The 13,601-nt window shown below is 36.3% G+C and overlaps 1 pseudogene; it reads left to right on the top strand.

Annotated features, from left to right (window-relative positions):
- The first annotated feature begins 12,540 nt into the window (after window positions 1–12,540).
- LOC149163996 (V-type proton ATPase subunit c''2 pseudogene) lies at window positions 12,541–13,355 on the top strand (annotated as a pseudogene).
- The last annotated feature ends 246 nt before the right edge of the window (window positions 13,356–13,601 follow it).

Here is a 13,601-nt window from a genome sequence, read left to right as displayed (position 1 = left end):
TCCTGGCCTCTGCCTCTGCCTCTGCCTTATTCCCCTCTGTCCTGAAATAACCTGCCTCTGCCAGCGCTGCACATCTGTCCATACTGTCCAGACAGAAGCGTTGTACGTTAAATTTTTTTTATATAGCGCTGTCATTTCCTATTTTAGCGCTGATGCCTGACATGGTATTCTGCGTTCAATGATCTCTGCATTACTTTGATTCCTTAGCAATCGATGTTTCCTTGAATCTGCATTGAATGCTAAATGGTGTATGTTGAATGAATCTGCGTTGAATGCTGAGTGGTGTATGTTGAATACGCTGACCATTCTCTTCTGTAATTTCATTCATTTTGTTCACATCCTCCAAGCTACGAAATGATAATTTCATGCCAGGGTGCCACTGCAGAGATACACCACCATCAATGAAGCTTCCATGTTTGTCAGCATAGACCCTTTTAAGGTTTGTTCACATAGTGCGAATACCTGATCACAAATAACAAGAGCAGAGAGCGTTTGGCTTGGGGCATCATAAGCGGCCTGTAAACCCTTTCAGTTACAGACATGAATCGGCAGCACTGTGAACCGGAAGGCATTGTGAGTGATTGCACTCCCACTGGCCATTAATAGTGGGCGAACTTTGGAATAAAGCCACCTGTATCGAACCTCTGTGGTGGATCGCAATAGTGAGAAAGTTTTCCAGCTCCTGGTATCTCTGCGTGGGAGACAGCTCCTAGTATCGACATTTGAATGGTAACATTTGAATGCAGAAGGGTAACTGTCGGTCTCTGTGGGTATCGATTGGTATATTTAAATCATATTGAATGGACAACGCATTTAAATCATATATATGGTATCGATTGGACAGCGCATTTTTAGTGTATCTTTAAAATGTCTTTAACGTTGTCCCATATTTTTTAAACACTGTCCAACACTTTAACGCTGCCATATTTTTCATTACTGACTTTAACGCTGCCATATTTTTTATTACTGGCTTCAAGGTCTAGAGAATCAAAGGGATTTATGGTGTTTTCCTTTCAGTGAGCTTTGAAATTGTGATGTTGTTGCTGCTCCAACTTTGTAGAGCTCGCAGTTGATGTCGTTGCTGCTCCAACTTTGTAGAGCTCGCGGTGAATGATTGATTATTGACTATGATATGAATTAAACAACCAAAATTGTTCCCACAAAAATTTTTGAGTACATTTTTACTGTATATTGGCAGAAATATTTTTCTATCAGCAGAAATAATTTTTGTTACAGTATGCATTCAAGAGAAAGAGGAAGATATTTCAGAGGCAGGGGGGGCAGACACCCTCAAGAAGAAAAGGAAAATTTACACTGTATTCGCTGCAAAAGAAATGGATCACATGATGCCTCTACATGCAAGCTACCATGGGACAAAATTGAGCAGAAAAGAAACCAACAGAAAGGTAAAACTGATGATACAGACAAAGGTAAAGCACCTGAATCTGCTCACTATGTTGAGGCACAATGTAACATTGGAGTAAATGAAGATTTGTTTAATGCTTCACTTGCTTCCTGGAAAAATGATTGGTTGCTTGATTCAGGAGCAACCTGTCACATGACTCATAGAAAAGATTTTTTTGAAGATTTCACTAACAATGTTGATGGAACAGTATACTTTGTAGATCAGTAAAAAATCAAGCCATCAGGGCTTGGCACAATCAGGCTTAAACTGCCTGGTCTTCTAGAATTCTTCTGGATCATGTTCTATATCTCCCACAGCTCAAGAGAAACTTGTTGTCCTTGGTCCACATCCGCCAGCAAGGTAACTCCATTCATATGTTTGATGGCAAGCTTGAGGTAAGAAAAACATCTAATCACTCACTTGTCATGAGGGGAATAGAAGAAGAAAGGCTTCTCAAACTGCAAGGAACATCTGCTCATGCACAACATTTATCATACAATTCTCATCATGAAGAAGGTACACTTCCATTAAGTTTATTATGGCATGCTAGATTTGGACATTTGAACTATGACAGTCTCCGCTTATTGAAGAAAAATGGTGTTGCTGGTTTGCCTACAATTCCTAGAAAACTTAAGCAATGTAATGCTTGCATTCTAGGAAAGCATAGCAAACAGTCTTCATGATTCACATTCAAGAGCACATAGGAAACTTGAACTCATTCATTCAGATTTATGTGGTCCAATGCCTGTTTCTTCTGCAAATGGAAATAAGTATATCATGACGTTTATTGATGACTACACCAGAATGTGTTGCGTTTATTTATTGAAGAACAAATCTAATGCTTTTCAAACATTCAATAATTTTCATAAATGGATTGAAAATGATGCACAATCTCATATTGGGTCTATTCGCACTGATAATGGAAAAGAATATACATCAAATGAATTTGAAAACTATCTTCGCCAACATGGGATCAAACATCAAACAACTGTGCCTTATAATCCCCAATAGAATGGTGTAGCGGAAAGAATGAATAGAACAATCTTGAATATGGTACGATCCATGCTTTTCTTCAAAAATGTAAAGATAATGTTTTGGGCTGATGTTGTTCTATGTGCTACATATATAAAGAATAGATGTCCATCTAATGCTATAAGAAACAAGACTCCTTATGAATTGTGGTATGGACATGTTCCTTCGGTAAAACATCTTAGGGTCTTTGGTTCCACCTGTTATGCTTTGATACCAAAGGTTCATAGAAACAAACTTGGTGCTAGAAGTCGTAAGTGTATCTTCCTGGGGTATTCAAACACCTCCAAAGCATACCACCTCTATGATGAAGTACATAAAAAGTTTGTTGTATCTAGAGATGTAATTTTTCTTGAATACTCCAAAACTGACAATGTTGTTGAGCGGCAACTTGATCGCTTGGATAGATTCGCTAAAACAAAATCATTTCAAGAATTTGATAATTAGATTCCACATCTTGAAGGGGGGATTCCTATTCTAGATCAACATGTGGAATCTTCTCCTGAAGAACATTCTCCCCCGAATGAAACTCCAACAACAGATGATGCTTTAAGTGATGTAATTGATAGAATTGGGAGACTCAATCTTGATTCAGTCCCAACTCAATCAACAGAGTAGCCTGGACCATCTCAGAAAGGCCCCCCAAAGTGGCTGACAAAGACACTTGAAAGTGTTCATCCTGATGAAATTGGAAAGATAGGAACCAGAAATTCAAACGAACAAAATGGAGGTGATGTAGATGACTCTAATTCACCTGTTGATATGGATGTTTCTTATGATTGTGAATTGAACTTGTCTACAGATTTTGAACCAAATTCCTTCAAAGAAGCTGCTTCTCATGATGAATGGAAAGAAGCAATGCAAAATGAGTATGATGCCCTCATAAAGAACGGCACTTGGAAGCTGGCTGATCCTCCATTTGGAACCAACCTAATTCGCTGCAAGTGGGTGTACAAGAACAAGTACAAAGCTGACGTCTCACTTGACAAGAACAAAGCTAGGCTTGTGGCAAAAGGTTTTGCACAGAAGGAAGGGGTTGATTATGAGGAAACTTTTTCCCCCACAGCAAAATGGGCCACCATCCGGACACTCTTTGCACTAGCAGCTCAGAACGGTTGGAAAGTCCATCAAATGGATGTAAAAACTGCCATCTTGAATGGAGATCTAAAAGTGAATGTTTTTATGTCCCAACCTGAAGGATTTGCTGTGAAAGGACATGAACATAAAGTATGCAAACTTGTGAAGTCCTTGTATGGCCTCAAACAAGCACCGCGAGCCTGGTATGAAAAACTAACTGAGCATCTTCTGAAACTCAACTTCAATCATTTTGATCTTGATGATGCAACTTTATTTGTCAAGAAAGTTGGCAAAACAGTTGTATATCTTGTGGTATATGTAGATGATCTTTTAATGACAGGGAACAATGAAAGCTACATTGCATCCATAAAGAAGGAATTGGGGAAAAGTTTTGAAATGACTGATTTGGGCTATGTTCATTACTATCTTGGCATTGAAGTAACCCAACATCCAAAGTCCATATTTCTTTCTCAAAAGAAATACATTGGAGATTTGTTAAATAGATTTGTCATGACAGAGTGCAATCCTCTTACTACTCCAATGGAACAAAACTTAAAGCTCACATCTATTGAAGGAAAGGAATTTGAGGATGCAACAAAGTATAGACAGCTTGTAGGAAGTCTCATCTACCTCACTATTACCAGACCAGACATTTCATTTGCTGTTGGAATCCTCTCCAGGTTTATGCAAAAGCCTTGTGAGGGACATTGGTCTGCTGCAAAAAGGGTTCTAAGGTACTTGAAGGGAACTCAAGACCTTGGAATCAAGTATACACAGGTGGACAACTTCAGCTTGATTGGATACTCTGATTCAGACTTCGATGGAGACAAAGAAACTGGGGTATCTACTTCAAGATATGCTATGAGTCTTGGATCAGGAGCTGTCTCCTGGAGATCACGCAAACAATCAGTTCCAACATATTCCACAGCAGAAGCAGAATACATGGCAGCAGCTGAAGCAACAAAAGAAATTGTGTGGCTTAGGAAAATTGTTGAAGATTTGCAGGTAAAAAAAGTACAATCAACCCCACTCATGATTGACAATACCTCTGCAATAAAGTTGGCCAAGAACCCAAAGTTCCATGATTGAACCAAGCACATCAATACTAAATATCATGTGATTCGACATCATGTTGAGGCCAAAACAATCCATCTCCATCATTGTTCCACAAATGAGCAAATTGCAGACATCTTCACCAAAGCGCTTGGAAGAGAAAAGATTGAAAGATTCAGAACGATGCTTGGACTCACCAACATCCCTTCAGATTAAGGGGGGGAACGTTGACACCTAATCCTTGTGATTGGGTGAACTATTGTAAATAAATAATTGAGAAATGTGAACAGTCATCGGGAGATGAACTGAACAGTCTCTCGCTCATGTATATAACAGACCTACCTGATTGAATGAATAACACGAATCAGTTTTTGTTTTGTGGAGTTACTGCCTGGCCTGACACTTTCTCCCCTGCAAAAGATCAGATTGTTTAACTTAGAATTTAATTTCTAAATTGAAAATCAAAAGACTCTTTTTCTAGAATTGTAAAAGAAGATAGCTAGTGCATGCATACATCATTTATAGAAGTGTTAGGATAATTTCCATGCCTACTTAGTCTAGATAAATAGATGATAGAATGCCAGGTTACATTATTTATCTTCTGCAAGTAATGTGTGTAAATTATTAGCTAGATAATTTCATGTCATTTCATAGCACTTTCCATTCAACACTTTCACTTTCCTAAAATAGGTAAGCACTTACTTTCTACATTAAGGATAGCTTTACATTCACTGTTAGTAGTCAAACTCCTTCTAGTCAATAGAAGATTGGTTTGAAAAACCCTAGTGCTCTATCGCCCTAGTTGAAAAGTGACAAGAGTAGGTTGTTGCATCTACTGTGCATATAGCACTGTCACCTCCAAGTTTGTAGAAACCCCAAGTTTATAAAGTAAATTTGGTAGCCCTAGGAGCTGCAGTGTCCTTACTGCAATATTGGGGCTCATCACATACACTGCCTCTTAATCTTCAAAGATTGTCCTTCAAGTTCTGATAGGAAATATTTGATAGATTTTGAAAAAATATAACTAGTAGATGAGATAAACTAAATAAAATAATATTAATTCATGACCAATATGATGGTTATCCTTCCATCAAGAATAAGATTCAAATGGTGGTTCATTGAGAAAGAGCATCTCATCACTATTTACTAAATGGTCTACTAAATAGAAGTTGGCTGACACGGAGAAAATGAATAAGCATTATTAAATGTCGAATGAAATTCCAAGGAAAAATAAGTTCCCAATTGAAATATTTAGCAAACCAAAGGAAACAAAACCATTAAATCACTTCAAAATTCTTCTTAAAGTGCAACAACTGTTGGGTTTTGGAAATCACTTTAAGTTTTTTACTTGACCTTATCCAAAACCATTTCCATTACCAATTCCCTTTCATATTTTCTCAGGCCATTTGAATGAATAGAAAGAAAGAAAATTTTCTAATGCTCTGCTTAAGCGTGACCACTTTCCTACTTCAATACATTTTCATGGGTAGTTTAGTGATGCAGGAGCATGAGGCTTGAAGGCAAAAGACTTCAAACTTATTCCAAAAACACAAAAAAAGTTTACAAGCAAAGGAGTGTGATCCTTTAGCTATCAATTTATAAGTTTTCTAGATAGGATTTGAGCTAGAATTTAGAGATTGAGTGATTTTGTAATTAATTTAAGTAGTTTAGACTTACTTGAGATTCTTGAGGAGAATATCAAGCAAATTAGGTAATCATCTAGGATTAGATAGATTCGATCCATAGATTGAGGATCAGATTGCTGGATTACAGTATTTATGTAAATTTTGAACAATTGTAAAGGGGATTTGGACCCTTAGGATTTGATTAAAAATAAAGAAAAGAGGATTTTGATTTTAGAGCTTGAAATTCTCTGTATCTCTATTTTATTGTAAAATTGGTCAATCCTAGAGGTATTGTGTCCCACCATAGTGTCTCTATGTATCATCAAAGTTTCAGTTTAACTTTGAGAATTTAGAGTTCAGTGTGATTGTATTTAAATCGTTTTCGCGGTATTTAGCAATTGCGGGGTTTAGGCTTGTTTTAATCCGTGTGTTAATCAAAGTCCCGCGAGCCATAGATCCGATGGTTCTTGTCATCCAACGGATATCGGGTCATCAAGTGTTCGGACTTTAAATTCCAAAACCGGACCCAAACTTTTATGGATTGGTGACTTATATTCCCTATCGGCTCCGTCCAAAAGAAATAAGCACGTGGGAAAAGTCGGACCCAAACTTTTACAAAACAAGGGTTTATAAACCTTATCAGCTCTGTTAAGGCGATTAAATGTCGTGCAAGTGACCCGGCCAATATCGATGACAACCATCGGATCAATTATGGTTGATCGGACGGTGGAAGATCATCGATTTGTTTCGTTGATCGGGGGAATCTTGAACCGTCGGATTGAAGAGTAAGATCGACGGTGGAGAGTTAGGCCGATAATGATTGTGGGAAAGGCGGATGCGAAAAAGAAATGAACCAAAGCTTAAGTTCCCTATGATTCCACGGAGTTTGGAGGTTTTGTCATACTCCGATAATTGGAAGCAGTTTGGCTAATTTAGGGAATAACCAAATTTAGAGGTTGATGACTCATACTCCAAAGGAAATTGAGGAGGAACTTCCACCTAAATTGGAGGCAACTGTATCGGGTTTTGAACGATTATCCCTCACTCCTGCACCCAGGACACCATTTAGCAACAAAAAATCATGAAAATTAAGATAATATGGAAGTGGTGAACTTAGAATGGAATGATGTGGAATGATCGATCGAATTTCCAGTTGATTTTCATATACTTCTCAGATAATTCTTTTAGAAGTCACTAACCATTCCCATTGCTGAATTTTTTTTGTATCTACTTCAATCCATATCAATGTGTAGCCACAATATATTCTCTATTATTTTGTTTATGATAACACTTATTATATGGCAAAAAAATATTTTAGTATCAAGGAATAACATTTATAATTGAAGTTTTCTCACAATATTATCTAGGTTGAAATTGTGTTTCGATTTGGAGTAAGACCTAAAATTACTAATGATTGGCTAAGAACTCATTTGTATTGATTGTAAGAAAATAGTTTAATGGCACAAAATCCAAAAGCATCAGGAAAGAGTGAAAAGAGTGAAAATCTAACCCGTCACTAACCACCAAATTAATGTCTCATATTTTTATTTTGTTTTCTTCTAAGGAAAAATACTTATATCTTCATAAGGGGAATTTATACATTTCAAAAGTTTACAAACTGAAGTCTTGTGAGGACTGTGTTTGAATTTATTCAATTCATTAGGAATCTTGGAGCCCAAAAAATTCTCCATTGATATTTACAACTTTTTTCATTAACTGCATTTCCTAATATCATGAGTCTAGGAATTCATTCTAGTAGACATATATACAAAAGAGAAGGATTTCCTTCTTCCTGCAACAGAGAGGGAGGGAAGTTACCATTGCTATTCCATGGCGGTTGTCTCTTCCTCAATCTTGTCTTTGTATATAGCTAGAGAACTTGGGGGAAGCTCAAGTGGTTCTTTGGGAAGAGCATCCACCTCCACATTTAATTCTTGAAGAATGTGGGTGTATGTGATCCACATAAAGGTAAATACCCATTTTCACCATTGTATTTTGAGTATTTATTATATATATGTATATACCAATTATATATCAGTATTATATCAAATAATCTTTACAGATAAAAATTAGTAAACAAAATTCCATTCAAAGCTAGAAGATAAAGACAGATCACTTACAGTATGCAAAATTAACAATTCTATCCAACATAGATTGCCTCTTAATATTTAAAGATGGTGTTTCAAGCTCCAGTAGCAAGTATTTGATATATTTTGAAAAAATACAAGTAGTAGATGAGATACACTAAATAAAATAATATTAATTCATGAACAATATGATAACTATATTTCCATCAAGAATAAGATTCAATGGGTGCTTCATTGAGCAAGAACATCTCATCAATTTTTACTAAATGGATTACTAAACAAAAGTTGACTGACACAAAGAAAATGAATACGAATTATTAAATGTCGAATGCAATTCCTAAGAAAAAGCAATTCCCAATTGAAATATTTAGCAAACCAAAGGAAGCAAAACCATTAAACCACTTCAAAATTCTTCTTAAAGTGCAACAATTGGTATAGTACTAAGCATTAGTGTATTATGTAGGTGTGTTGGATGTTTTTTCATTTCCTTGTCCTTTTTCCCAACAACCCGTGATGGGTTTTGGAAATCACCTTAAGGTTTTTACTTGACCTCGTCCAAAACCATTTCCATTACCAACTCTCTTTCACATCTGCTCAGGAAATTTGAATGGATAGCCAGAAAGAACATTCTCTAATGCTTTGTTTAAGCATTAACATTTTCTTTCTTCAATACATGTTCATGGGTAGTTTAGCAACAACACATCGCAAGAATTAAAATCATGTCACAGTGGTGAACTTCACATGGAATGACATGCAATGATCTCCCAAATTTCTAGTTGATTTTCATATACTTCTCACATAATTCTTTTATAAGTCACTAACCATTCCCATCGCTAACTTTTTTTTGTATCTACTTCAATCCATATCAATGTGTAGCCACAACATATTCTCTATTATTTTTTTAAAATGTGGCAATTATTCTGCTTCAATGGGAGCTCCTTCTAGGTAGTTTTGAATCCCCAGACTAGAGAACTACCATACTATCCTAGTTGAAAACATCAAATGGAAAGATCCACACATATTTTCCAAAATACCATCTTAGTTTGTAGGTGATTTGATCTCTTTATGGGAAAGGAAACACCTTTTAGACAATTCCTTTAGCTAATTTGTTGAAGTCACTAGAAACTTTTACCCAATCTGATTAGCATCCAAATATGAAAACTTGGGAAATTGTAGATTTTTTCTTTTTCTTAGGGAATAATGCCTCATTTAATATTTGTCTTTAACTCAAACTATTTTTTCCAAAATTAGTAAGTAGACCTAAGCTTGAAGCTCATAAAAACTTACAGAATGCTATTGTTATTGATATATGAGTTAGTTGCATTAATTCGTAATTTCATATGGATGGCTTATTTTGATTTTTTGACTAGAATGAATTTCTCAGTGGTTATTTTCTCATGGTTTCGACCCATTCCTATTACAACAATGTGGCTATTTTATTAATTAATTTTTTTCCATGAAATATGTTAATCCATTTTTCTAAATTTTTCAATTTGTCCTACTTACTTACGGCAAATACCTATGGATGTTAACTACACATTCATGCCTACTTGGTTCTCTCTTGCTTTATGCTTGCCAACTTTTCATTTTAAACACTGAACAATAGAGATGGACCGTTGGTTTCAATACTTGCCCAAATGAGATGGACCCTATGAGGTTGTATGTATGGAACCATAGTTACACAACACATACCCCGACAGAACCATAGTTCATATAACACCCCACATAAAGCACCACACATAGCAGACTCACACAATAAGAAGCATCAACAAGAGTCGATTGCCAATCATTGACATACCGTCAGAGTTGCCAATCATTGCCGAAAGACGATAGACAATCATTGCCATACTCATTAGACTACTTCTAGGTTTTTATTTCTTTAATCAATATCTGTTGAGTAATTTAGGTAAATTTGAAATAAAGGTTAAGTTATAGGTAGTTGGTGGCTTATTGGATTGTGTGAATAATCAATGTCTTCAACCATGTAGAGATTTCTTCACCATGTAAAATGTTACAATGGTTTGTTGCAATTGTCAATATAAATCGACTACATATAGAAGAAGGTATAATACATATTAGAATTTTGGTCACAAAGACATGTAAACCCTGTAGTGTTGAGGGGACAATGCAAAATGCTCAAATAGTTTGTTGTTGGTGTCAATGCAATTCAAAATGTTTCTTTACAATTACAAAGATGATGTTGCCAAAGGAAACATTGGAGATATTGAACATCATTAATTGCACTGCACTAGAGTTTCCCATCAAAGTTGCATATTTTACACCAAAAGTTATGAATCATTGGGAGTTGATGTCTTGCTCATTTTCATCTAATACGCGATGATGTTTGAAAATTGTGAGGTTGTGATGCAAATTTAGATTTGGAAAGATAACCATCATATTGCTCATGAATTAATATTATTTTATTTAGTTCATCTCATCTACTAATGGTATTTTTTCAAAATCTATCAAATATTTTCTATTGGAACTTGAAAGACCATCTCTGATAATTAAGAGGCAATATATGTTAGAAAGATTATAGAATCTATCAATTTTCTATAATGTAAATGATTTATCTTTATGTTCTAGCTTTGAATGACATTTTGTTTATTAATTTGTATCTTCAATATTTTTTTATATGTCATGATTCTTCTCAAATGTATGCCTTACGGTGTTTCCTTAGCAACATTTGGTGCAATTGCTAGTTAGAGAATATTTTATTTTTATTTTAAGAGGGATGAACATACTTACACATTGCCTTCACACTTGGTTGTAGAAACAACATAGATCCATCTTAAGTAATGATCTAACATGAACATACAGTGATCAAATTTCTTCAAGTGTAAACTTCTTTAAAATGCAAAACACAATGCTATTTTTCATTGTTTAAATTGTATTTCTGAAGGCTAAATAGAATATATATATACGACGAAATAAACGTTTTAACCATAAAACTTATTTTTTTCATGATATATACATATTTTTTTTTAAATGATACATAATATATACATAATTGATATTAAAATATTTTACATAACATGTATATAGAAACATTTTATCACTCAAATTAAAATGATTTATAACACACATTGAATATTTTTTTATATACAACAATAACATATTTTCTTTTAACAAATTTTTTCTATATATAAATTTACTTTACAATTTATTTTTTTATAGCTAACATTATTTTTTATTTAGAACATAATTTCTATTTTAAAAGAGATGACGACATTCCTTCCTACTAAACTATAGAATAAGACTTACACATCCCCTCATACTGAGCTATAAAACAATATCCACACCCACCCACTCATTTATCATTTAAAACAATATAATATGTATCCACAAATAATATATTAAAAAACCAATTGGGCCAAATAAATCATCCTCCCGTGTTGAAAAGACCAATCAAGCCAAATCAATCATCCTTCACTTCACATGAAAGAGTGAGAAGAGCGATCGAGCCAAATAAATCATCTTCAGTTCACATGGAGGAGTATGTATCCACAAATGATATCTTAAAAGACCCAACAGCCTCACACCACACTTAAAGCCTCTTTGCAATTCGTGGAAAAGTAAGAAGACCAATCGAGCCAAATTCTTGGCTCCATAGACTCCATATCAATCACCCATCGGTTTTCTGTTCGCTTCCGTAGCCTTCAATTCACATGAAGTGAGACTGCGTATTGGTCACAAATACATTAATGTCCATTAGACTTCATATCAATCATGCATCGGTTTTTCCAGCCGCCTCCTCCTCACAGATTTTGTTTTCTCCACTCTTAAAGTCTTTGGAATTTTTGGAAAATGTAAGAAGACTAATCAAGCCAAATCAATCGTCCTTCAGTTCACAAGGAGGAGCGAGAAATACATTACATATCCATCGATTTTTCCAGTGGCCTCCATATACCTCTTATCAATCAGAATCAGATTTTATAGTAGCCTCCATATACCTCACATTAATCATCCATGGTCTTTGTTAGCGGCCTCCGTAGACTTTGTTAGAAATTAATGGAGAATAGGTTAGTAGTTATGATTTGCTCCTTATTTGACATTCAGTTCCTATTAATTAGGAATCTGTTTTATGCCTATGTATCTATTTAATTCCTGATGATTAATGAATAAGTGAAGCGAATGCATTTGCTGGAGGGAGCTCCTGGTGATCTGCACCTGTGAGCTCCCGTGTGTTTGTCCAAACTTCTGTCTTCTGCATTTTTTATCATGGTATCAGAGCTTCAGGGTTGCTGATATTGTAAGCTGAGTGATGGCAGTGACTGTCTCCGTGATTGTGGAGATCTGGTGTGAAGGAGGCCATAGTTGAGGCCGGTTTTATTGTGTTGATCGGAGGAGATACGGAGGTCGGATCATCAGGAGGTGCGGAGGCTAGGAGCGAGTGAATCATTGTTGAATCGCGCCGACCGTGAAAGGTGAAGGGACGGCGAGCAATTTGAAGAGCTCGGAGCTGCGTGAGGAGATCGGTGGTCGGCGTTCTTGAGCTCACAGTCGATCCGTGATTGTTGCTCGCGTGAAATCTGTGGAGAAGGGTGGATCGAACAGCGTTGAAGCTGCTCCTCGGCCTATGCATATTCTGCAGTGGGTATTGGCATAGCGATTGGGGTTTCTGTATTGGGCGCTGCCTGGGGCATATATACAACAGGAAGTAGTATTATCGGTGCGGCAATTAAGGCTCCGCGTATTACATCCAAAAATCTTATCAGTGTAATTTTCTGTGAAGCTGTGGCCATATATGGTGTTATTGTGGCAATCATTCTACAGACAAAGCTAGAGAGTGTTCCATCTACGAACATATTTGCACCAGAGGCAATGAGAGCAGGATTTGCCATATTTGCATCTGGAATCATCGTGGGTTTTGCCAATCTAGTTTGCGGGGTTTGTGTTGGCATAATCGGAAGTAGCTGTGCACTTGCAGATGCCCAAAATTCTTCACTGTTTGTGAAAATTTTAGTTATTGAAATTTTTGGGAGTGCACTGGGGCTGTTTGGCGTGATTGTTGGCATTATAATGTCAGCCCAAGCTGCTCCTCGGCATACGATCCAGCCCTGATCGGAAAGGTGACCCTCTGCGCTTTGGGTTGCTCGTGGAAATCGATATTCTTGAATCGATATTTTGTGTGATACCAGATCATTCGAGGGCTTTCTTCCCATCTTCTGGAAGTTCCCGGTTCGACCTCACCTTTCACAACTTCTCCTTCTTCTGTCTCCTTTTGATGCGTGCTCTGCGCAGCGTAGAGAAACCCAAATCAGACTGATCTCCAGAGGCAATTTCCCTTTGCAGCGTACGAGGTCAGAAGCAACTTTTCAGTCA

This window comes from Pinus tabuliformis, chromosome 5_1, assembly GCF_031772625.1.
Source record: "Pinus tabuliformis cultivar Carrire ecotype Pingquan chromosome 5_1, CPIR1, whole genome shotgun sequence".
Classification (NCBI taxonomy): domain Eukaryota; kingdom Viridiplantae; phylum Streptophyta; class Pinopsida; order Pinales; family Pinaceae; genus Pinus; species Pinus tabuliformis.
The sequence above is the reverse complement of the archived record's forward strand: the minus strand, read 5'-3'. Positions and strand labels throughout refer to the sequence as shown.